General features: G+C 40.4%; 1 protein-coding gene across 1 annotated transcript in view; it reads right to left on the bottom strand.

The window, feature by feature from the left end:
• NELL1 (neural EGFL like 1) overlaps window positions 1-23,858 on the bottom strand; it is a gene marked incomplete at its 3' end in the record, with an annotated part of 870,822 nt that overhangs the window by 806,414 nt on the left and 40,550 nt on the right. The gene's annotated exons all lie outside the window — the stretch shown is intronic.

Below are 23,858 nucleotides of genomic sequence, written 5' to 3'. Positions count from 1 at the left end.
AAGCCTTCATCTTAAGTGAGAATAGCAGCACAATTGGAAGAGCGTAGTCAATGTCACTGAACTGTGCATGTAGAAATTTTTGAAATGGTGTATCTTTGTCTATGTGTATTTTCACCAAAAAAAAAAAGGTTGAGAAGTTAGAGGGTTGACATGTTGTAGGGTTGTTACCAATGTCATAAAACAATATGTGTACTACTGTTTCATGAGAAACTACTTGTTCTGTAAGCCTTCACATGAAGTACAATAAAAAAAAAGAGCAGACTTACTGGCCTGACAGAGACTGGAGAAACCCCAAGAGTATGGTTCCCAGACACCCTTTTAACTCAGTAATGAAGTCACTCCTGAGGTTCGCCCTTCAGCCAAAGATTAGACAGGCCCATAAAACAAAACTAAACTAAACTAAAAAGGGGCACAACAGCCCAGGGACAACGACTAGAAGGCAGGAGGGGACAGGAAAGCTGGTAATAGGGAACCCAAGGTCAAGAAGGGAGAGCACCGACAGGTCGTGGGGTTGTTAACCAATGTCCTAAAACAATATGTGTACTAACTGTTTATTGAGAAACTAGTTTGTTCTGTAAACCTTCGTCTAAAGTACAATTTAAGAAAAAGAAAGAAATATTAAAAAGAAAAAAAAATTACCTTCACAGATTCTCACTGATAGAAGGGACTCTAAAGTAGTTGTTCTCAAGGGGAGGCGGAGGGCAAATGTGCCCCCCTAGGGAATATTTAGCAATGCCTAGAGACGTGTTTGACTGTCATGACTAAGAGAGCGCTACTGGCATCTAGAGGCCAAGGATGCTGATAAACCACCAACACTGCATAGGACAGCACCACCGTCCCAAACAGAGAGTTATCCAGCCTAAAATGTCAACAGTGCCAAGACTGAGAAACCCTGCCTTTGTTGATGCTATTAGCTGCCACTGAATCAGCCCCCAACTCATACTGACACCATGCACAATGGGATAAGACCATGTCTTAGTCACCTAGCGCTGCTCCAATAGAAATACAACAAGTGGATGGTTTTAACAAAGAGAAGTTTATTTCCTCAAAGTCTAAGTAGGCTGAAAGTCCAAATTCAGGGTGTCAGTTCCAGGGGAAGGCTTTCTCTCTGTCTTGGCCTTCTCATCAGTGTTCCCCTGGACTAGGAGCTTCTTGGCATTGGGACCCCGGTACAAAGGACGCGCTCTGCTCCTGGCACTGCTTTCTTGAGGGTATGAGGTCCCCAACTCTCTGCTTGCTTCTCTTTCCTTTTATCTCTTGGGAGATAAAAGGTGGTGCAGGACACCCCAGGGAAACTCCCTTTACATTGGATCAGGGATGTGACCTGGGTCAGGGTGGTGTTAAAATCCCACCCTAATCCTCTTTGACATAAAACTACAATCACAAAATGGAGGCCAACCACACAATTCTGGGAATCGAGGCCTAGCCAAATTGATATACACATTGTTGGGAGGACACAATTCAATCCATGACAGACCATTGTGATCCACAGGGTTTTCACTGGATGATTTCTTGGAAATATATGCTCGGACCTTTCTTCCTAGTCTGTCTTACTCCCAATGTCCCACCAATTAAGAATTCTCTCCATAATGTCTCTGAGAGATGGTCTTCCTGGCTTTTGTTTGAAAACTCACTACTTCCTGAAGAAACCCACTCCATTGTTGATCATCTCTAATTAAAAATGTCTCTCCTTAGTTTAAGTCGAAATCAAAAACTTCCAGCTGTTGATCCTACTTTTGCCCTCCCCTTCTCCACAAAATAAATCTAAAACCTCTTGAGCTGCCAAGTAGCTACTGAATAGTAGATACTCAAGTGTGCAAAGCCCTAGGAGAGAACCAAACATGAAAAGATGGATTCCTGCCCTACAGAATCTTACATCCTAACAGAGGCGGTAGAAAGATAAACTGCAAAATAAGGCAGAACAAAATGTGAATTGAATAAAATTTCAAAGAATATGCTACATCTTTCAGAAGGAAGAACCCATTTAATTCCAACCGAGGTGACCAGAGATGGGTGAAACAAAGATGCCATACATATAAAGTAAGTTGGAGGTTGGAATGCAGACAAGGGCATCTCTAGCTCACGAACTATGAGGAGCAAAGACTAGCATCATTAAAATGCAACCAACTCTCAAGGATCAGCAGGTAGGATTGGTGGAGCTTAGAATCAGGAAAAGTGGTGTGCTGAGAGATAACAACAGAAAGATGGGTTGGAGCTAGATTCATGGAAGGTCTCAAATGTCGTGCTAAGGGGTTTGGATTCTTCAGGTCACATTCTGAGGAGGGTAACTCTATGATGGGTCCTGTGGGAGGACAATGCTGGCCAGAGTGAGTACAGACTAGGGAAGAAAGAGATTAGTGACGGTATAAGAGGAAATCAGGATGAGGGGCTTGTTTTTGTTTTAGGAAGGAGAGAGAGGGACATGTTAACAGGAAACAGAAGGAAGAGATCAAAATTGCAAGAAAGGGAAGGTATGACTCTCAAGGTTCTGCAGGCAAAAATGTGACCTCTGGCACCAGTGGAATAGTTATCTTCAGAAAGGGAGAAGATAACATGGCCCTCAGAGGTCAAGCCTAAAGGAGAAGATGACAGGTGATGATAAGATGAAATTCGGGAGGGAAAAGAGCTTAGTAAATTCATTTCAGGTAGCCTCAATCGGTTTTTAGTAAAATAAAGACAAGGTATAGGTAATGTAATAGAAGAATAAGGGGGTAGACCAGATAAGAAGAGTGAAATGGTTTGAAATAGCTACTAGGGAGTATCCTGGGATAGGGAGGTATCACAGTTTGAATTATGTCCCCCAAAAAAATGTGTGTATAAATTTGGCTGGGCCATGATTCCTAGTATTGTGTGGTTGTACTTCATTTTGTGATTGTCGTTTTATGCTAAAGAGGATCAGGTGGGATTGTATAGCACCCTTACAAAGGTCACATCCCTGATCCAATGTAAAGGGAGTTTCCCTAGGGTGTGGCCTGCACCACCTTTTATCTTATAAGAGATAAAAGGAAAGGGAAGCAAGTGTAGAGTAGGGGACCTCATACCATCAAGAAAGCAGTGCTGGGAGCAGAGCATGTCCTTTGGACCCAGGGCCCCTGCAAAGAGAAGCTCCTAGTCTGGGGGAACACTGATGAGAAGTCCAATAGAGAGAGAAAGACTTTCCCTGGAGCTGACACCCTGAATTTGGACTTTTAGCCTACTTTACTGTGAAGAAATCAATTTCTCTTTGTTAAGGCCATCCACTTGTGGTATTTCTGTTATAGCAGCACTAGATAACCAAGACAGGAGGCATTTGGGATATATAAGACTGAGACGAAACAATAAGAGCCCAGCTGAGAATGACCAATAGGAATTTGAAGGGTCATAAGCAGCTTAGTTTCATCACGCCTGCTGAGCATGGGTGATGGAATTTACCCAAGGTCAGTGTCTTAGTCATTTAGTGCTGCTATAATAGAAATACCACAAGTGGATGGCTTTAACAAAGAGAAGTTTATTCTCTCACAGTCCAGTAGGCTACAAGTCCAAATTTAGGGCATTAACTCCAGGGGAACACTTTCTCTGTCGACTCTCGAGGAAGGTCCATGTCATCAATCTTCCCTTGGTCTCAGAGCTTCTCTGCGCAGGAACCTCAGGTCCAAAGGACGTGCTCTGTTCCCGGCACTGCTTTCTCAGTGGTATGAGGTTCCCATGCGTCTCTGCTCGCTTCTCTCTTTTATATCTCAAAACAGATTGGCTTAAGACAGTATCCAATCTTGTATACCTCATCAGTATAACTGCTGCTGATCCATCTTATTAGATCATAGTGACAGAATTTACAATACATAAGGAAATCACATCAGGTTACAAAATGGTATATAATTATATAATACTGGGAATCATGACGCAGCCAAGCTGACAGATACTTCTGGGGGAAACAAATCAATCCATGACAGTCAGGAATTATCGCAAGAGAGGTCCCTCTGTGCCTAGTAATGGGAGGATAACACTGAGCAGAAAGGAGAATAAAGCCAGGGAAGTAAGAAAGGGAAAAGAGGAAAAAAGGCAAGAGTGATTGTCTTAGTTTTCTAGTGCTGCTGTAACAGAAATACCACAAGTAGATGGCTTTAACAAACAGAAATTTATTCTCTCACAGCTTAGGAGGCTAGAAATCCAAATTCAGGGCATCAGCCCCCAGGGAAGCCTTTCTCTCTCTGTCAGTTCTAGAGGAAGGTCTTCGTCATCAATCTTCCCCTGGTCTAGGAGCTTCTCAGAGCAGGGATTCCAAGTCCAAATGACACACTCTGCTCCCGGCGCATCTTTCTTGGTGGTAGGAGGTCCCTCTCCTCTCTGCTTGATTCTCTCTTTTTTATCTCAAAAGAGATTGACTCAAGACACCACCTAATCCTATAGATTGTGTACTGTCTCATTAACATAACTGCCTCTAATCCTGCCTGATCAACATCACAGAGGTTAGGATTTACAACACATAGGAAAATCACATCAGATCACAAAATGGTGGACAATTACACAGTACTAGGAATCATGGCCTAGCCAAGTTGACCCATATCTGGGGGGCACACGATTCAATCCATAACAGTGATGGAGGAAAAAAAAAAAAGATGGATTTAAAGCTGGACTATCCCTCTCCAACCCACACTTCTCCCAGTAGCACCACGCAAGTTTTTTCTCTTCCAGTCTAAAACATTCTTAGTTCTCTAATATTCAAATGACATGGATTTCAAATGCCTTATCCTTGTCCATTACCCTCTTCTGGACTTAATCCAGTTGTGATTATTTTTCATAAAATGTGGAATCAAAAAACAAATACAAGCTCCACACATGACAGGGGCACAGTAGATTCCAAAACCAAAATACCATACCAGTTGCCCTCAAGTGAATTCTGACTCATGGCAACCCTATGTGTTTCAGAGTAGAACTGCAGTCCATAGGGTTTTTAATGGCTATGATCTTTCAGAAGTAGATGGCCAGGCCATTTTTCTAAGGTGCGTCTAGGTGAACTCAAACTGCCAACCTTTCAGTTAGTAGCCGAGAACTTAACTGTTTGTGCCACCCAACCCCCAGTGCAGTAGTTTTCAACTGGAAGCAATTCTGCAACCCAAGGCAACATTTGTCAATGCCTAGAGATATATTTAGTTGTCACAGGTGGTGGGGGAGATGCTACTGGCAACTATTGGGTAAAGGCAAGGCATGCTGCTAAACATCCCACAATGCACAAAGCAGAAGCCCACAACAAAGAAATGCTGAGTCCAAAATATTAATAACCCTGCTACGGTGGAACTATTATCTCCCATGATATGGACATTATGTCCCTATTAAGGGGGCCTAAGATTGATAGCATAGGCTCTTCTGGCAGAAAAATCACACAGCTGGGTCATACTGAACTTGAGTCAATTAAAAACCACAGGTCTTTTTCACATGAACTGCTCTCAAGATAGGTTTGCTCTTGTGCAGCTGAGGCTCTGAATCACTGGGAAAAACTTAATATTAATCCCTACGAAATTCCATCCTGTCTGTGTCGGTTCATGGCTCCAGCCTGTGGGGATTCTGAGAACCTTGATTCTAACATGCAGTGAAGGAGCTCTTCCTCCAAGCCCTACTTCACCTCCAGCAGCAGCAATGCGGCGCTACAAACAGGTACTAAGCTGGGATGTGGGAGTGGGGCTTGGCCACTTTACAGTATCCCTCTCTGCTGATTTCCCTCCTGCTTCACTGAGATAACCAGGGTCTTTGGCAAGCGCTTGAGGTAAAAACAGCCTTCTGGACAGAAGCACCCCCCATCATCCTTCCTGCATACCTCATGGGCCAAATACCACAGCTTCTTCCCTGCCCTGGGGAAAAGAAGGCAGGAGAGATGGCTGAGGTGTGTCAGGACAGAGATGTGCATGTGTGTGGCTTGGAATGGACAAGTTTCCAATCCTCTTGGTATAAGGCAAAATATCTGAATTGAGTGAAACAGCATAGAGTTCTTCTTCTATTTTTGTCAGCAGAGCTATGTGAATCTGAACTTTCCAAAAAGTCTAAAAAAACAAAAATATCAAGTCCACAATCAAGATGATGTGAAATCTCCAAGTTATGATGCATTGTCAAATATAAATCCATAAAATGACAAATCTATTGTCTTAGGCTGGGTTCTCTAGAGAAACAAAACCAGTTAAGCGTATATATAAGTATACAGAAAGAAATTTATCTCAAGGAAATGGCTCATGCAGCTGTGGAGGCTGGGAAGTCCCAAATCCATGGGTCATGCATCAGACTAGAAGCTTCTCCTGATTCATGTGGTTGTAGGGGCTGATGAACTCAAGATTGGCAGGTCAGACAAAAGGCTATTGGCCCATGGGGCTGCAGAAGTTGACAAATCCCAGAATTGGCAGTCAGACAATAGGTTGCTGGCTCACAGAAATGCAGAAGCTGACAAATCTCAAGATCTGTAGGTCAGGCGGAAGGCTGTTAGCTCACAGGGTTGTGGGGGCCGGTGATTTCCAAGATCTGCTGGTCAGGCAGCAGGCCGCTGGCTCACATTCCAAGAACTGGAGTTCAGAGGATGATGAGTCAGATGTAGGACCCAGACCAAATGGGCAAGCTTTGCCAGAACACCCATATATTTATTTATATATATACATATATGCAGGTCGTACCCCCAAGGAAACACCTCTTACAACTGATTGGCTGATCATATCAGATCACATCATGGAGAATGACTACATCATTACATAATACCAAACTACATCATTGCATGACTGCCAAACTACATTATTACATAACTGTCAAACACTGAGAATCATGGCCTAGCCAAGTTGACACACAACCTTAACCATCACATCTATATAAAGAAAATTACATAAATCATACTCATTGCAATTTTGAAAATTGAATTTTTAGGTGCAGTTGTTTATGTTAAATCCATTACAGGCATACCTCAGAAACATTGCAGGTTTTGTTCTAGACCACGGCAATAAAACAAACATAGCAATAAAGCGAATCACACAAATTTTTTTGGTTTCCAATGCATATAAAAATCATGCTTATACTATTCTTCAGTCTATTAAGTGTGCGATAATATTCTGTCTAAAAAAAAATGTACACACCTTAATTAAAAAAGACTTCATTGCTAAAAAATGCTAACCATCATCTGAGCTTTCAGCAAGTCATAATCTTTTTGATGGTGGAGGTTCTTGCCATGATGTTGATGGCTGCTGACTGATCGGGGTGGTGGTTCCTGAAGTGTGGCGTGGCTGTGGCAATTTCTTAAAATAAGACAACAATGAGGTTTGCCATATTGATTGACTCTTTCTTTCACAAAAGATTTCTATATAACATAGGATATTGTTTGATAGCATTTTACCCACAGTAGAACTTCTTTCAAAACTGGAGTCAATCCTCTCAACCCTGCCACTGCTTTATCATCTATGTAATATTCTAAATCTTTTGTTGTCAATTCAACAACGTTCACAGCATCTTCTCCAGGAACAGATTCCATCTTAAGAAACCACTTTCTTTACTCATCCCTGAGAAGCAACTCCTCATCGGTTATAAGTTTTATCATAAGATTGCAATTCAGTCACATCTTCAGGCTCCACTTCTAATTCTAGTTCTCTTGCTATTTCCACCACATCTGCAGTTACTTCCTCCACTGAAGTTTTGAACACCTCCAAGTCATCCATGAGAGTTGAAATCAACTTCTTCCAAACTCCTATTAATACTGATATTTTGACCTCCTCCCATGAATCACAAAAGTTCTTAATGGCATCTAGAGCGGTGAATCCTTTCCAGAAGGTTTCCAATTTAGTTTGCCCAGATCCATCAGAGGAATCACTATCTATACAGCTATAGCCTTATGAAATGCATTTCTTAAATAATAAGACTTATAAGTCAAAATTACTCTTTGATCCATGGACTGCAGAATGGATTCTGTGTTAGTACGCATGAAAACAACATTAATATCCTTGTGCATCCCCATCAGAGCTCTTGGGTGACCAGGTGCACTGTCAATGAGCAAGAATATTATGAATCTTTTTTTCTGAGCAGTAGGTCTCAACAGTGGGCTTAAAATATCTAGTAAACCATGTTGTGAACAGATGTGCTGTCATCCAGGCTTTGCTGTTCCACTTATAAAGCACAGGCAGAGTAGATTTAGCATAATTCTTAAGGGCCCTAGGATTTTCAGAATGGTAAATGAGCACTGGCTTCAACTTAAAGTCACCAGCTGCATTAGCCCCTAAAAAGAGAGTCAGCCTGTACTTTGAAGCTTTGAAGCCAGGCACTGATTTCTCCTCTCTAGCTATGGAAGTCCTAGATGGCATCTCCTTCCAATATAAGGCTGTTTGGTCTACACTGAAAATCTGTTGTTTAGTGTAGCCATCTTCATTAGCTTCATCATCATCTTCTGGATAACTTGACGCAGCTTCTACATCAGCACCTGCTGCTTCACCTTGCACTTTTATGTTATGGAGACAGCTTCTTTCCTTACACCTCATGAACCAACCTCTGCGAACTTCAAATTTTCTTCTGCAGCTTCCTCACCTCTCTCAGCCTTCACAGAATTGAAGAGAGTTACGGCCTTGCTCTGGATTAGACTTTGTCTTAAAGGAATGCTGTGGCTGATTTGATCTTCTATCCAGACCACTAAAACTTTGTCCATATCAGCAATAAGGCTGTTTTACTTTCTTATCATTCGTGTGTTCACTGGAATAGCACTTTTAATTTCCTTCAAGAACTTTTCCTTTGCATTCACAACTTGGCTAACTGTTTGGCATGAGAGGCCTAGCTTTCAGTCTGTCTCGGCTTTCGACATGCCTTCCTCACTAAGCTTAACAATTTCTAGCTTTTGATTTAAAGAGAGAGATGTGCGACTCTTCCTTTCACTTGAACACTTACAGGCCATTGGAGGGTTATTAATTGGCCTAATTTCAAAATCGTCACATATCAGGGAATAGGAAGGCCTGAGAAGAGGGAGAGAGACAGGGTCGGTGGATCAGTCAGAACACACAAAACATTTATTGATTGAGTTCATAGTCCTTATATGAGCGCGGTTCATAGTCCTATATGAGCACAGTTCATGGTGCTCCAAATAATTACAATAGTAATATCAAAGATCGCTGATCACAGATCACCATAACAGATATAATAATAATGAAAACGTTCAAAACACTGGGAGAATTACCAAAATGTAACACAGAGACAGGAAGTGAGGAAATGCTATTGGAATAATGTGCCGATAAAGACTTCTCGACGCAGGGTTGCCACAAACCTTGAATTTGTAAAAAACACAGTATCTGTGAAGCACAATAAAGCAAAGCGCAATAAAACAGATTATGCCTGTACATTATTTCCTTTCAATGTCAGTATAAGGCAGCCAACCATCCTTTCTTGGGAAGGTCTGTCTTTTATTATGAAAGCATGTCTGTCTTCCTTTTTTGATATTAAAATATCCTTTTTAATGAAATAATGGTAAAATGAATAGATGACAGTTAATATATTTGTGCCATTACTTGGCAAAAATAAAAAGCTGGAGATCCTGCATCATTTCCTTACTTTTTTCTGCAATTTTACTAGACTTTGAAATCCAAAACTCCATGAACCGTTGACCTAAAAGGTTTGATCAGTATACCTGTGATGTGTTCCTCCAAGTCGCTGATAAAAAATGCCAGCCCAGAAACAATTACATATAAAAGTATACAGCATGGCCCTGGGGACCAACCTTCCGGCCAACATCAATTCATAAATCAACACTCTTAGAGTACGTTTGTTCAGCTAACTATAAATCCACCTAACTATATAATCAGCAAGCTCATATTTAAGCATCTTGTCCAAACAACATCCTAGGAGACTGTGTTAAAGGCTTTACTGAAATCACGGTATACTTGTCTGCAAGACGACAATGGATAGACTGGTCCAGAACCCTGAAGTTCCTAGATTTTTTTTCCTGCTCAGCATCCAACACCCACCCACCCCTTTCTTTTGGTAACTACATCATGGTTTTCCTTTGGAGAACCACCACTCACCTACTTTTAGTCCATATGGTTCAGGTGTGGATACCACCCCCCTTCTCCACAGGTAAAGACATGACTCAGGCCTGGCCAGTCAGCATAATTCATCCAAATGCCACAGCATTTGGCTCAGCAATGCATCTATGATCCACGCCAGGCCAATGAGACACAATTCTAGGATTTTTGTCTGACTTACTGGGAAAAAGAACATTTTTTACACTAGGGTTCTTGAGAGAATATAATGTAAGCCTAGGGTCCTAGGGACCACCTTACTCCCCAGAGGGAACATCTGCTTACATGTACCCAGCCTACAACAGAGCAAAGCAGAACAACGGAGAGAAAGAGAGACTAAGTCTTGATGATATCATTGAAGCACCTGGATCTCGGTATTCAGGCCACTTCCACTCTTAACATCGGTTGCATGAGCCAATTCAATTTCTTTCTACTCAAGCCATTTTGAGTTGGCTATTAATCCATCACAAGTAAAACAGTTTGGCTGGTGCATGAGATTCTTTAAAAAATGTGAGTCTGGCATTCCTGTTATGTAATTTACATACATTTATGGTGCATTTTCACAGTTCTAGGCACTGTGAAAGACCTCTTTAAAGTGCTGAAAAGCAAAGATGTCACCTTGAAGACTAAGGTGCCCCGACCCAAGCCATGGTGTTTTCAATTGCATCATATGCATGCAAAAGCTGGACAGTGAATAAGGAAGACTGAAGAAGAACTGATGCCTTTGAATTGTGGTGTTGGTGAAGAATACTGAATATACAATGGACTGCCAAAAGAACGACCAAATCAGTCTTGGAAGCAGTACATCCAGAATAGTCCTTAGAAGCAAGAATGGCGAGACTACGTCTTACATACTTTGGACATGTTACCAGGAGGGATCAGTCCCTGGAGAAGGACATTAGGCTTGGTAAAGTACAGGGTCAGCAAAAAAGAGGAAGATCCTCAACCAGATGGATTAACACACTGGCTGCAACAATGGGCTCAAGCATAACAATGATCGTGGGCATGGCACAAGACCAGGCAGTATTTCATTCTGTTGTACACAGGGTCGCTATGAATTGGAACTGACTCGATGGCACCTAACAACAACAGCAGGCACTGTGCTAAGCTCAAGAATACAACAGAGAATAGACTTGGCTCTGGTCTTTGAACAAGTAGTCTGTAGAAGAAAACACACATGTAAGGACATAAATTAAAGGAAAATGGGTGGTCAGGGCTAGAGCCAAATATGATTAATATAGAAGCACAAAGACCAAACTGAACTAATTCTGCCTTCCAGAGTCAGAGAAATTATCAGAGAAAGGTGACATTTGATGGATTCTTAAACCAGCTCCAGAGGAGTCAACAATTTCTCTTCTAATGTTCCCATCTGTTTAATAAAAAATTTTTTAAATCCAGAATTTTGCCAAGTAGAGATATGAGGATCACTAAACTATGTTTTCTGGAATCCACATTTTCTCCATAAAAAAATAATGAGAATAAGGACAATTATCCAGCCTTTCATCATCTCCCTCATTCTTCCTGACTTCCCTTAGATTACAAAAGCTTGATGATCAAAACTAAGTTCTTTCCATCTCTCTGGATGAGATTCATCAGGGCTCCAGGACTAGAACCTGTTTAAAGCACTTTTAGGGGAGTTCTGGTGGCACAGTAGTTAACAGCTCAGGCTGCAGTCTGAATCCATCAGCTGCTCCTTGGAAACCCTATGCAGCAGTTCGATCATGTTCTATAGGGTCGCTATAAGTCGGAATCAACTCAATGACAATGGGTTTGGTTTTTTTTTTTTCCATGTTACAAACAACTTGGGCTTTGGTTTCATATGATTCCTATTTGCTCCATACTGTCCTGTATTAAGATCATTCTTCTAGAAGGAAAGACTGAACCAATGAGAGAAAGTGTCCATACCATCTCTTAACATTATACCTTCTACTCCAAGCATGGTGTGCATTCCTTCCTTTTTCTTCTACTTCCGCTAAATCTAGTCATTAATAAGATCTTAAAACCATGGTCCTGGAACATGAGATGTTCTTCTAGAATCTTCTGGTTAAGGACGATAATTTGAGTGAAAAATAACTTTATGGTCTCACCAGTTATAACTCTATTTAACAGAAAAAATTCTCACAGAAGAGCTAGTTTTTCCTTGCCATTTGTCCATGAGATATTTATAAATTTTTGCCCTCCCACAGTTCCTGCTGTTGAAATGACCCCTCCCAAAGCTGACTAAAGCAAAAGTTGGCACCAAATTGTCTCAATAGATGCAGAAAAATAACTGGGCAAAATGCAACAACCATTCATGATTAAAATTAAAAACAAAAAAAAAACTCTCAGCCAACAAGCATGATAAGTTCCTCATTCTGAGGGAGGGCATCAACAAAAAAACCTACAGGTACAAACCCACCCAAAGCACCTCAGAAGACAGACCTGGTGATCTGCTTCCAGAAGGTCACAGCCCTGAAAACTCTGAAGCAATTGTCACCGTAAGTCAGAATCAACTCACTGGCAACGAACATCAACAACAACATCATACTTAATGGTGAAACATTGAATACTTTCACTCTAAGATTGGGAATAAAGCAAAAATGTTCCACTCTCATCACATCTACTCTACATTGTACTGGAAGTCCTAATCAATGCAATAAGGCAAAGAAAAAAAAAAGTTTAGAAAGAAAGAAGTCAAACTGCCCTTATTTGCATTATTTGCAGATGACATGATTGTAAATAAAGAAAACCCTATAGAATCTGCCAAAAAAAAAACAAACCAGAACAAGTAAGTGGATTTAGCAAGGCCTCAAAATAAATGGTTACTATATAAAAGTTAACAGCATTTTTATAAAATAGCAGCAAACATTTTAAAAATGAAAGTTAAATGTAATACCATTTAAAGTAGCATAAAAATATAATATCCAAGAATAACTTCACAAAAGATATACAACATCTCTACACTAAAAACTACAAATCAACGCTAAAAGATATTAAAGAAGACTTAAACTGATAGATATATAACATTAACAAACTGGAAAATTCAGTATTTTTAAGATGTGCATTATCCCCAAATTGATATATAGATGTAATGCAATTCCAATCAAAATCCCAACGGAGCCCCTGCATGATGGAAAAGGTTAAGCACTTGACTACTGACAGAAAGGTTGGCGGTTTGAACCCTCTCAGAGGTTCTTCAGAAAACAAGCCTGGTGATTTGCATTAAAAACGCTACGAAGCAGTTCTACTCGGCAAACGTGGGGTCATCATGAGTTAGAATCGACTAACAGCAACAATCACCACCACCACCACCAACCAAAATCCCAGCAAGATTTTCTGAAGAAATTGACAAGCTGATCCTAAAATGCAAATTAAAATGAAAAGGATCTAGAATAGCTGAATAATCTTGGGGGGGAAAAAAAAAGAACTAAGTTGAAGCCTATACACTGTTCGATTTTAAGACTTACAATAAAGCTACAGTAATCAAAAGAGTGTGGTATTAATATATAGATCAGTAGGACAGAACGGACAGTACAGAAATAAACCCACACATCTACAGTCAAATAATTTTTGACAAAGGCACCAAGTCAGTAAAATACAGAAAGGAAAGTCTTTTTAACAAATGGTGCTGAAATATCTGGATATTTGTATTAAAAATACTACTAATAATAAAAACCTCAATCTTTTTCTCACATCACATACAAAAATTAATTCAAGATGCATCATAGACCCAAACATAAATGTTGGAACAATGAAGTTTCTAGAAGAGAACATAAACTTTTCTCATGACTTTAGGGTTGACAAAGATTTCTTAAATGAGACACAAAAAACTAATCATATAAGAAAAAAATTAGACTACATCAATATTTTAAACTTGTGCTCATGAAAAACACCAGCAAAAAGATGAATAGATAAGCCACAAACGGGGAGAAAATATTTGCAATACATACATTTGACAAAGAGCTTGTCACCAGAATATACTTTAAAAAACTCCTACAAATCAACTTAAAACGTTTTTAAATGGGCAAAGACTTTCACAGAGCTTCCACAAAGATATAGAAATGGCCAAAAAATAAAATAAAGACACTCAACATCATTAATCATCAGGGAAATGCAAATTAAAACCACAATGAGATACCACTATAAGATACACTACACTAGAATGGCTAAAATAATAAAAACAGTTGTCATCAAGTCAATTCTGACTCACGGCTAAAATAAAAGAGATTGAAAGTACTAAATGTTGACAGGGATGCAGAGCAACTGGAACTCTCATACTTTGATAACAGGTTGTGAAATGAACAACTTGTTTGGAGAACTCTTCGTGGTTTCTTATAAAGTTATACATACACATACCTTCTGACCCAACAATTACATACCTAAGTATTTACCCATAAGAAATTAAAATACAATATAACCTGCGAAAGCCAGACCCTGTGTAAGGTGAAAACCTGTCAGAGAAGGAAAACTCAAACGCAGTCATGTGTCACTTAACATTCATGATACCGTGAAATAGGAGGTTACATGATTTGGACATTGTGCAGACATGCCTAAATCGCCAGCAATAGCATGCACTGATTTTCCACCTGCATGTTTTTTAATAACCTTTTGTTTCACTTCCAAATTGATACTTCTCCTTTGCCTCTTGCTGCTGCTATCACTAGCACTGGTTTTTCTGTGTTTGGGAGCCATGAAATACTTGACAGTAATATTTTCGCAAGAAAATTAAACAGAGAGGTAATGCTACAAAGCTCAAGAGACACGTAATACATGAGACTGGATAGTGCTGCCTACAAGTCAAAGCATACACTGTCATAGGGTAAACTTTTTATTTGTAAGTAGGGAAACTTCACATTAAAATAATGACAGAAAGTACAGCACAGTACATACATAAGCCAGTAACACAGGCGTTTATTATGACTATCAAGACACACGTATTGTAAGTTATTTATGTGCTGTATCATCATATGCCTGGCAGCGCAATCGCTTTGTATACAGGAGACATGAGATACACGTGTTACATGCAGGAAGCTGTTGCATTTGCTATGTTCAGTTACATCCACTACGTCCCATTGTCCAATCAGGATTTCTGAAGTCTACTATAACCTTATGGGACTGTGGACACATATGTGGTCAGACGTTGCCTGAACCAACGTTATGCTGCTCATGATTGTATTTTCCACAAACGCAAGTGATAGAAAAGTGGTAAAACTGCACTCTGTCAAAGGCGGAAGATTTGCAGGACATGGAAAAACAAGGCAATCCCATCAAGTTTCAGCTCTCACAGATTTCACTGTATAGTCATACAACGGGAGACTAATCGTCAATAAAAAGGAATGACCTACTGACACACGCAACAACATGGCTAAATCTCACAGACATTATTCTTGCAAAAAGAAGTCAAATATAAAAGAGTAATACTGGCCAGATGTTCTTCACAGAAAGCTGCAATGGTTTCCTGCTTAAATGGTGCTTGGATGCAACCCCGTACTCCACACCCCACCTCCTTACAGCGCCCTCAGAACACCCCAAGACCCCCACCTCTGCTCCAGCCCTGCACAGCCGGCTCCTCCTCTCCTCAGCATCCTGCTATGAGACCCAATCTTCCTCACAGGTGCACCAGAACTACAACCAGGACTTGGGCCGCCATCAACAATCAGATCAACCTGGAGCTCTACGCCTCCTGCATCTTCCTGTCCATGTCTTACTACTTTGACCTCAATGATGTGGCTTTGAAGAATTTTGCAAAAACTTTTCTTCACTAATCTTATGAGGATAGGAAACATGCTGAGACACTGATGAAGCTGTAGAACCAAAGAGGGCCAAATCTTCCTTCAGGATATCAAGAAACCAGACCTTGATGAACAGGAGAGCAGGCTGAATGCAATGGAGTGTGCGTTATACTGAAAAGAAGCATCAGTCACTACTGGAACTGCACAAACTTGCCGCTGACAAAAACAACCTCCACTTAATGTGACTTCATTGAGACTCACTACCTGAATGAGCAGGCGAAATCCATCAAAGAGTTGCTACATAACCAACTTGTGCAAGATGGGGACCTTGGAATCTGGCCCGGCAGAGTATCTCTTTGACAAGCACATTCTAGAAAGCAGTGATGGAGAGAACTAAGCTTTAGCCTGACTTCCTCATAGCCACAGAGGTGACTTTTGTAGTCACCTACACAGTATGTGCATATTGAGTTTACCTTTAACTTTCCTATAGGTCATACCAATAGTCACTTAAGTTCTTTCACTTGTACCACTGCAGCAAAAAAAAAGAGAGAGAGAGAGAGAGAGAAAGAGAACATATACTGTATGATGATTCTATTTATCTGAAGTCCAAGGACAGGCAAAGTTAAGCTGCCAGGAGATGGGGGAGGAGGGAGAAAGATGATAAAAACGTTCTATATCTTGTTTTTGGGTGATGGTTTTATGAACATATACAACTGTAAAAACTCACCAAAACTAATCATTTAAGACCTATTCACTTTATATTATGTTAATTACACCTCAATTTAAAAGAAAAAAAATTAACATAGGAAACTGGATTTTCTTTTTTTTTTTTCCCAAAAGATGCTAATAATTCTTGCCCACCATAGCTCCTGTTCTTTACTGTTCTATGTGACATCCCTTTTCTCCTGTTTGTGCTCCCAAAGCTAACTAAACCAAGAATCATCTCCCAACGAAGGTCAGATAACCCTGACTCACAGAGCAATCTTAGATTATTTGTATTTATTTAGTGTCTCTCTCTCCAACCAGATTATAAACTCCATGGAAGTAGGGACCTTGTTTGTTTGGTTCTCCATTCTATCCCTAGAACAATTCCTAGGCATAATAAATAACATATTATATAAAGGAAGGAAGGAAGGAGAAGAATGAAGGAGGGGAAGGAAGGATATTAGAATTATAATACATTCAAGAATGATCTGGTCCAATTCCTTCAATGAATACACAAAGGAACAGACCCAGTGAAATAACTTAATCCAGATCACACAAGGTCAAAGCTAGTATTAAAACTTAGACCTTCCAGTACTTCATCCAATGCTCATTTCATCTCATGCAACTATAGCATAGTTTTAGCCAGAAAATGAGAAAGCTAAGAATTGACTTGTTTACAGTATCTTCTTGCTGATAAGAGATATACCAGAGGAGATGTGTTCTCTTATGCTACTGGATATTGTGGTGTTTGCATGTGATGCCAGGAAATGTGGCAGCTACCTTGCATGCATAAGGACAGCAAAACTAACATACTGAGAACGGTGGAACAAAAAGATGGGGCGGGGGGGGAACTAGGTTTTTGTTGAATGTCACTGAGCTTCTGAATTAACCAACCGGGAGCTTCCCTATTTTAGGACTCCTTGTTACATGAGATAATAAGTAAACCTTTATTATTATTTAAGCTAGTTGACTGTGAGCTGTCAGTTATTTGTAGGCAAAATATTCAAATCTTACACAAGAGGCATGAAGAAATATGAGGCACTCCAGAAAATGAAAGAACATCAGTGTGGCTGGAGTACCAGGAACAAAGCCGGGGGCCGGGGGGTCGGGGTGCATATAAGACACTGTTGGACTTGTTGGCAGGGGCTAGACCACACAGACCATGAGAAAAGTTATGCTTAAATCCCAAGAGCAACAGGAAATCATTGAAGGAATACTGCATTTGCTAACTCCACTGTGCATAGGTCAGGAGGAAAGACTCTGGCCATGTAAAGAAGGCTTTGCATCTGGACTGACATATTGGCGCCTTAACTTTTAGACAAGCTCAACCCTCTATGGCTATGGCAAGGGCAATAAGAGCAATTCAGGCTTAGCAATGTAACCAATCAAGAAGGCTGCTAAAAGCATAAACACCACCTCCCAGGTCGGCCTTACATTCATGCAGCCATGCCAAATCACAGGATAGGTGAGGCCACATGGGTTACCAACACACTGATCTCAACTACACAAGCAAGAGAAACCACATAGAGCTACCACAGTCCAGAAGTTCTAGAGTTCACAGACTTGGGTTTTCCTTTGATATCCAGATCACTCTTATCTCCACGTGCTCTTCAGGCATTGTCCTCTACATACATGTCTTCCAAATTCCATCTCAGTTCCTTCTTTCTCTTTTGAATGAAAGGCTGCCAAACTGAACAGCTTTTCCTTTTCATCATTTCCAGACTCCCTATTATCTTGCTGACCAAGATACATTCTTCTTGTTGAAGAAGTCATGTTCACTTATTTCAAAGGATTCAACACATTCTATTTCTAGTAGTAAAATATACTATATGAAATACTGCCAAACATGCAATACCATATAATTACAACTTTTTATACACAGAACCTCAAAGTAGATACATTTCCAACACAGATTATTTAACAACTTCTCACTATTTTAATACATTCAGTGGCCCTCCTGGGTCAGCACAGCCATTACTCTGAGACAATATTCAATTGTTCCACAAAATTATTATTATATGTGCCATGTGGTTTATAAGAAGGAAGTCAGGCATGTAATTGTGAACAAGGCAATCCCTGAGACTAACAGGAATGGAGCAAGAATCAGCTAACTGAAGAGTCACCATGACAGATTTTTATCAGCTTGGAATGGTGTGAACCAGGTGTTGAATTCAGTCATGAGGATGGAATCAACGCCTTTTCAAGGTTCTTTCCAGCCTTTAGTGTATATAGAGTAGAACCAGGAATAAACCCCTCCTGGGAGCTGTATGTCTTATATATCCTGTATATCCACTTACCAAAACCACCACAGATAAACTAATGTAAATATTGATAAGCAGCTCGAGAAAACAGGTCCAAAAATGATCCCAAATGCATCGTGTAAATAAAATTCTACCTTCAATATCCTTTATCTGAAGGTTTTACTTAGCAAACATGATAGAATTTTAAAAAGGTAGTGTTCAGTACCACTTTATGTAATAATAAATAAATGCATACATACATTCATGCATACCACTAATTATTAAGTACCTATTATGTGCCATTGGAGTCCTGGGTGGTACAAAGAGTTAACACACTTGGCAGCTAACCAAAAGGTTGAACGTTCGAGTCTACCCAGAGGTGCCTTGAAAGAAAGACCTAGTGGTCTACTTCCAAAAAATCAGCCATGGAAAACCCTATGGAGCACAGTTATACTTTGACACACACGGGGTTGCCATGAGTCGGAATCAACTCAATGGTAACCGGTTGTTGTTTTTTTCTTTTTTATTATGTGCCATATACTTATATTCCTTACTTCATCTCTAAAGAAGGGATGATATTAACATCCCCATTTTATAGATGAAGACTCTAAGGTTAGAGCAGTTAAGTTACTTGCCCAAGACCACTGAGCCAATAAGTGGACATCTGGGACTTGAACCCAAATCTGCCTGATTACAAAGTACATCTTTCCACTAGTCCATGCCACCTTTTCCTTAAAGCCTTAAAGTTCTTGAAACATTTGAAGACATTTACCTAATAATTCTCAAAGAACTTCCTTCCATGGACCACTGAAAAAAGTGAAGCTAAAGGTCCAACAAATTGTATGCTTCACCCTCTGCCAATTGGCACTGCCAATGGATATACCCCATCCTCTGCAGTCACAGTCAAAATGACCACAGCCATCTTCCTTAATCCAAGAGATCTGAGTTCCAGTGTGGCTCTGCCACCAACTGCCTCCATGACAGCTAGTCCCTCAATTCTCAGCCTTCTCTGCTATTATATAGGATAATGCCTGCCCTTGCCTGCTTCACAGGCTCACTGTGAGTTAAATAATTGGAGTGAACAGGCTTTAAACAGGTAAGAAATTCTTCCTTGCAAAGACGTTTTCTCTTTGCATTGAGGTCCAGAATGGAAGAGCAAAAAGAACCTGAGCTCAGAGTCAGATGGCCAGGATAAAACTTCACAGTTCAACCATTACTACCCATGTGTCCTTGGACAAGTCATTTCCCTGCTTTGAGCCTCAATGTCCTCATCTAGAAGTTGATGGCACTGCACTAGATCAGTAACTCTCCAAGTAAGACACACTGCCCAGTAGTAAACCATAAGGGTTCTCTTGATGGGTCTCAAACTTGACTAAAAAATAATGGTCTTTTTATTAATTCTGACGAATGAGTGACACCCCATTTCAAAGTTATTTTTATATACAACTAAAAGTTACTTAATAGTGACCTCCTACGTAGGTCCAATAATTTGTTATCAGTCACCTAAAATTAGAGCATTTCTACTTTACCAAGGATGCAAATGCTTGCCAACATTCGAGGCCCCTACTGTGCATGAACATGTGCAAACAGACGGAAGGCCCACAATTTTCAGAAAGAATACATTGTTATCAACATCATTAGTGGTATCTTCAGTTGATCGTGGCTCTCAATTGCTATTATTACTACTTATAAATTAATGTTAATTAAGCTCCATAATTATCAATTTAGATTGTGATGGGTCGTTTGGTTAACCCTACCATGTGTGGTGATGTACATTTGGAACCACAGAGTTTGATGCCTATAATTTTCAGTAGTTAGACTTTAAGACATAAGAATCAGATGACTGATGAAACTACAAATATTTACTGAGCCCCTATTAAGAGCTACGTCTGTCTAAGCATTAGAAGACTGCTGTGAACAAGATAAGGTCCTATCCCTCAAAATCTGACAGGGGAGGATTACAGACAATAAACACAAGAGGTAATGTCAGGTATCAATAAAGTGTGGTGGAAAGGGAAGATTGACTTTGTGAAGACCAAGGGCCTTAAGGCCTCTCTGAAGAAGTAACCTGCAAGTCAAGAACTTAATGAGAAGGAGGCAGGTTTGTGAAGATACCTGGGAAGAGCATTCCAGGCAGAGGGAACAGAAAGTAAAAAGTTTCTGAAGCAGGAACAAGCTTGGAGTGTACAAAGGATCAAAGGTTTGGATTGTCATTCGGCAAAAATTTATTCCCGTCCTTCTCCCAGCGTGGGCAGAATATACTATCCTGCCCCATTGATACTGGGTTTTGCCACTGACTTTGCTTTGGCCAATGGAGTATGTGATATGAGCAAACGCTTAAAATATGCCTGTGCAATAGGCTTGCCCTCTTGGGCTTCTGCTTTGCCATGAGAAGAGCATGCCTTGGTAGTTGATGCACCTTCAGCCTGGGCTCCAGAATAAACACACGTGGAACAGAAATGAGTTCAAACTACTGTGAGAAGCCTTGCCCAGCTGTATTTTCAGTTTGAAATAGAGCCTCTCAGTCGAGCCCAGCCTCGATCTGCTGATTCACAGTCAACCTGCATTCCAATAAAGTGACAATAAATGCTTATCACTGTACGCTGCTGAGCTGGAGGGAACTTTGTCAGCAACAGCTGACTGATACAGCAGGTTCAGAGACAGAAGATTGGTCTGACTGCAGTGAGCAAGACGGATGAGTCGTGATATGGCTGAGGAAGGCAGGAGCCAGATAAAGTAGAGTTTTATAGGAAAGGCCTTTAGTTTGGATTTTATTTTAAGTATTGAGAAGCTACTGGAGAGCTTTAAGCCTTAGAATAACATGAGCTGAATTATACTGGCCTCTGTGCGGCGGACAGAGTGCAAAGATGACAAAGTGGAGGCCAGGAGACCAATTAGGAGGCTATCATAATATTCTAAGCAAGAAATCATTATCACATGCAAGTAAAATTTTGCTGAAGATCATTCAAAAATGGTTGTAGCAGTACATCGACAGGGAACTGCCAGAAATTCAAGCCAGATTCAGAAAAGGACACAGAACAAGGGGTATCATTGTTGATGTCAGATGGATCTTGGCTGCCCGAAAGATATTTACCTATGTTTTATTGACTATGCAAAGGCATTTGATGTGCGGATCATAACAAATTATGGAACATTGTGAAGACTGGCAATTACAGAACACTTAACTGTGCTCATACAGAACCTGTACATCAACCAAGAGGCAGTCATTTGACCATAACAAGGGGATACTTGCTTGGTTTAAAAACAGGAAAGGTGTGCATCAGGGTTGTATCCTTTCACCATACTTATTCAATCTGTATGCTGAGCAAATAATCCAAGAAGCTGGATTACAAGAAGAACACGGCATCACGATTGGAGGAAGACTCATTAACAACCTGCATTATGCAGATGACACAACCTTGCTTGCTAAAAGTGAAGAGGACTTGAAGTACTTACTGATGAAGATTAAAGAAAACAGCTTCAGTATGGATTACACCTCAACATAAAGAAAACAAAAATCCTCACAACTGGACCAAATAACAACATCATGATAAATGGAGAAAAGATTGAAGTTGTCAAGGATTTCATTTTACTTGGATTCACAATCAACGCCCATGGAAGCAGCAGTCAAGAAATCAAATGACATATTACACTGGGAAAATCTACTGCGAAAGACCTCTTTAAAGTGTTAAAAAGCAAAGTTGTCACTTTGCAGACCCAAGCCATGGTATTTTCAATCATCTGATATGCATGCAAAAGCTGGACAGTGAATAAGAAAGATCGAAGAAGAACTGATGCCTTTGAATTATGGTGCTGGCGAAGGATATTGAATACACAATGGACTGCCAGAAGAATGAACAAGTCTGTCTTAGAAGAAGTACAGCCAGATTTCTCCTTGGAAGCAAGCACGGTGAGACTTCGTCTCATGTACTTTGGACATATTACCAGGAGGGACCAGTCCCTGCAGAAGGACATCCTGCTTGGTAAAGTAGAAAGTCAGTGAAAAAGAAGAAGACCCTCAACAATATGGATTGACACGGTGGCTGCAACAATGGGCTCCAACACAACAACCAGCATGAGGGTGGCGCAGGACCAAGCAGTGTTTCATTCTGTTGTACATAGGATTGCTATGAGTCCAAAGCAACTCGATGTCACCTAACAACAACAAGAAGCAAGCAATGGTAGTACCTTGGAATAGAGCTGTGGCCATAGAAACTATGAGAAATCATGCAATTCAAGGAATATTTTGGAGGTAAAGGAGATCGTACTGAATGATGGACTGAATTAGAAATGTCAAGATCCCTGTTGCTGTTGAATTGATTTCAACTCACAGGGACCCTACAGGAGAGAACAGAACTGCCCTATAGGGTTTTCAAGGCTGTAATCTTTATGGAGGCAGACTGCCACATCTTCCTCCCACAGAGCAGCTGGTAGGTTCAAAAGATGACCTTTTGGTTAGTAGCTGAGCACTTAAGCACTGCACCACCAGGGCTCCTTGAATGTAAGGATAAGAGTGTTCAAAGATGGTTCCTCTTCTTCAGGAAATGAAGTATTAAATACATATACATATATATATATATATACACACACACACACAGATATACACATATATCCCCCACGTCTGTCAGTTTGTCATACTGTGGGGGCTTGTGTGTTGCTGTGATGCTGGATGCTATGCCACCGGTATTCCAACACCAGCAGGGTCACCTACGGTAGACAGGTTTCAGCGGAGCTTCCACACTAAGACAGACTAGGAAGAAAGACCCAGAAGTCTACTTCTGAAAAGAATTAGCCAGTGAAAACCTTACGAATAGCAGTGGAAGACTGTCTGATATAGTGCTGGAAGATGAGCCCCTCAGGTTGGAAGGCACTTTAAGGACAACTGGAGAAGAGCTGCCTCCTCCAAATACAGTGGACCTTAATGATGTGGATGGAGTCGAGCTTTTGGGACCTTCATTTGCTGATGTGGCTTGACTCAAAATGAGAAGAAACAGCTGCAAACATCCACTAATAATGAGAACATGGAATGTACGAAGTATGAACCCAGGAAAATTGGAAATCATCAAAAAATGAAATGAACACATAAACATCAATATCCTAGTTGTTAGTGAGCTGAAATGGACTCGGTACTGGCCATTTTGAATCAGAAAATCATATGGTCTACTATGCCAGGAATGACAACCTGAACAGGAATGGTGTTGCATTTA

The sequence above is a fragment of the Trichechus manatus genome, unplaced genomic scaffold (assembly GCF_000243295.1).
Source record: "Trichechus manatus latirostris isolate Lorelei unplaced genomic scaffold, TriManLat1.0 scaffold00006, whole genome shotgun sequence".
Taxonomy (NCBI): Eukaryota; Metazoa; Chordata; class Mammalia; order Sirenia; family Trichechidae; genus Trichechus; species Trichechus manatus.
The sequence above is the reverse complement of the archived record's forward strand: the minus strand, read 5'-3'. Positions and strand labels throughout refer to the sequence as shown.